We start from the raw sequence: 3324 nt of genomic DNA, 5'->3' as shown, positions 1-3324 counted from the left end.
GGGTGGGGAGGGGGGCTGGGGGCGCGCGCTCTCCCCGCCCCCGGGCCCGCTGCGCTGCGCTGGGGGAGGGGGCTCAGCCCCGGCCCCCGGCGCGCTGGCGTCGGCTCCGTGGGGGGCGCTGCGCGGCGGCCGGACCGGGGGCGCGCCGCGGCCGCATCTCCTCTGCCCGCCGCGGCCGCCGCTGCGACTCGCGACTCTGCCACCTCCGCCCCCCCCAACCCGGCAGCCCCCCCTTACCAAGCCGGGCCGGAGCCGCGCAAAACCCGGCCCGGAGCAAAGGCGGCGCGGAACGGAGGGCGGAGCCAGGTGGGCGGCCGGCGGCGCTGGGGTGGGGGCGGGGGTGGGGGGGTGGAGGAGTGACCCAAGAGAAGGCACCTTGCTTTTGTCTCGGTGGAGGGCCTGATCGCCGCTCCCCTCCCCAAATTACTGCCCCGGTCCATTCTGGCCAGTCCCGCATACCCAGAATCCATCCTCTATCGGATCCTCAGGGATGATGGGGATGCTGCGGCGTCAGGAACTCCAGGGGTCTGCATGGCCCTCTTCATATATGAGGACATTTATTCAATCCACAAGCATTATATTAAACAATACTCAGTAGACATGTAAGGAAACTGAGGCATGGGGGGCGTCTTGTCCAAGGTCACCCAGTTAGAAAGTGGCAGAACTGGGATTTGAACAGAGCAAGCTGGCTGCAGAGACCATGGCTATCTTCTGTCCCAGCGCCCATGGGGCCTGACGGGAAAAGAGGTTCCCAGGGGGCTGCAGCATACCCTCAGCCGGTGGGGAGCACTCTGGCCCCCTGCCTTTGGGACTCCAAGACAAACTGGTCTTCCTGTTTCCGAGACCTCCCTGTAACCTCCCTGCCCCTTTGTGATCTTAGAAAGAGAGCTCCTCTCAGGACCTCAGTGTCTCTCTGTGTCCAAAGCACCTCTCCATATGGGTGTGACTGTGTATGTCTCCCCCACTGCGCTGCACGCTGTCCCGGTCCCTCTGGCATCTCCAGTATACAGGAGGTGCTCCATAAAAGTTCCGCTATTGTGTATTTATCTAAGTGACATTTCTTGCACACCTGCTGTGTACTTATGTTTGATGCATACATCGCATTGTTCAGTCCTCAGGGCAGCCGCACGAGGCTCCCACAGATGGGAAACTGAGGCACAGAGAGGTCGACCAGCTTGCATAAACCCTCTTGCCTTTGGTTATTGAGCACCTTTGGTGTGTGCCTTGCCCGCTGAGTCCCACCCAGGGCTCCCAGCAGTCTGGGGGCTCAGGCAGGCTGTGTGGCTTCCCAGTGGCACACACACGCAGTGGGACATTGGATCCTGGGCCACCTGCAGCCTCCCTGGCATCCGTGGAGACAACCCGGTTCTTCCAGCACCGCCCCCCCCCCGGCAGCTGCCCAGGGGCCGTCCTGGCGACCACAAACCTCCGATAGCAGCCAGGCCTTCCTGCCAGTGGTTTTGCTCTGACAAGCTTTCCGGCTGAGCCAGAGTCCCAGGCAAATCAGCCAAGCACCTGCCTGTGTCTGTCTGGACTCTACCCCCTTGCCTCCTGCCCCCTGGGGAGACTGAGGCCAGCCCGGCAATGGGGGGCGTGTTAAGTCCCAGCACTTCAGCTTGGTGTGCAGCCTCTGCATTCCCCTCTCACCTCTATACCATTCCACGTGCTGTGCCCTCCCACTTGCAGCCTTGGCCCGACGGGGCTCCTCAGCAACCTATTCCATCAACAAACATTTATTGAGCATCTACTGTGTGCCAGGTCCTGGACTGAGCAGTCAGCAAGGCAAACTGGCTTCCTGCCTACAGTCTAGCAGGGGAGACAGAAGAATCAGTGGCTTCCGAACTCAAGGTACAGATACCTGCTGAGATAGACCGGGGCGGGGGGGCATTGTGCGGCCCAGGAGGTCCACGAGGTGATGTGGGGGCCATAGAAGGACGACAGACAGATCTGGCAGAGTACATGGGGTGCAGGGGGTGGTGGGAAGGGTATACTAAGCAGAGGGACCCGCTGGGACAAAGGCCCTGAGGGAGGCCCCACCCCCGTGGGCTGGCTCAGCTGCCATCCAGGCTTCAGCAGTCATGAATGGGTCTTTCATGCCCCGGACCAGGGCAAGGTCAGACCGGGCTGCTCCCTCCCCCGCCCTGGGCTCCTGACTGTCTGAGCCTTGACCTGGAAGAGGGTGGCAGGAAGTTCACAGCTTGCCCGCCGGGTGAGCCAGGGAGGCCCCGGGAGGGGCAGGGACTTGCCCGAGGTCACCAGCGCCAACAGAACCCTCCAAGCTGTGTGACTCTGAGCAAAGCCCCGCCCCTCTGGGCCTCAGTTTCTCAGGTCAGGTTGGGTAGCTCTGCGCTCCCGTCCAGCTCCGACCCGCAGGAATCCAGGGCGGGTTTTGAGGGTGCCCGCGGCCACCAACACCTTCCTCCCCGCGTGTCCAGGCCGCGGCCCCGGGTCCGAGGGGTCCCGGGGAGACCTGGAGTGGGTCAAGCGGCCTTTGTGTCCCCCGGGATGGGCTGAGGCTAAGCCCGGCCTTGGTGCCTGGCGCCTGCGGGGAAGGAAAACCCCGTCCCGCTGCCTGCGCGCCCCCCATCAGGGCTCCCCGCCTCGCCGCCCTGCTGTGTGACTCCCGCCGGCCAATGCCCCTCTCTGGGTCGCGCTGGAGCCAGGCGGATGGACAGAGGCTCGGAGGGGTCAGCTGGGTCTCGCGCCCCATTCCTAGAGGGTCCCAGCCTTGGTTTCCCCAGTCAGGTCCGAGCCCTCTTTTAAGCCCAGGCTGGGGCTCTTAGCTGCTCGGTCGCGCCCCTGGTCCCGGCTCCGGCCTGGGAATCTCCGGGGGGGTCTCGGAAAGGGCAGCTCCGATTGGCTGAGGCCGCCTGTGACGTCAGGGCCTCCCGGAGCCCCCTCCCCCCAGAGGCACGTGGGGGCGACCGCAGCAGGGGAGGGGCCCGGGGTCCGGGCGGATTCGGGGTGTCCCCCCAGTGTGAGCCTGCAGCTGGTTAGCGCAGACGCGATTCTCCTCGGACAGATTTTTCCCTCGTCCCATATCCCCCATCCCGCCTCCCCCCCCCCCCCCCCCCCCCCCCCCCGCCAACGGCAGCTGTTCCGGCGGCAGATGCGCTGGCTAAATCCGCCCAGCTGGTCCCTCCGCAGAGCTAACCGCCTAGAGCCCATGGTGGGTTGTGTGTGCATGTGCGTGGTGGGGGGGGATAGCCTTGACCCATCCCTGCCTCTTGCCCTTTGACCCCTGCCTGCTCGCAGGGCAGGCTGAGGGGCTCCTCTCTGGGACTCTCCTCCAGATTCAAAAATAGTCCTGGGGCCTTTGGAGCA

Source organism: Mesoplodon bidens, assembly GCF_964165515.1.
Source record: "Mesoplodon bidens genome assembly, chromosome: 4".
Taxonomy (NCBI): Eukaryota; Metazoa; Chordata; class Mammalia; order Artiodactyla; family Ziphiidae; genus Mesoplodon; species Mesoplodon bidens.
The sequence above is the reverse complement of the archived record's forward strand: the minus strand, read 5'-3'. Positions refer to the sequence as shown.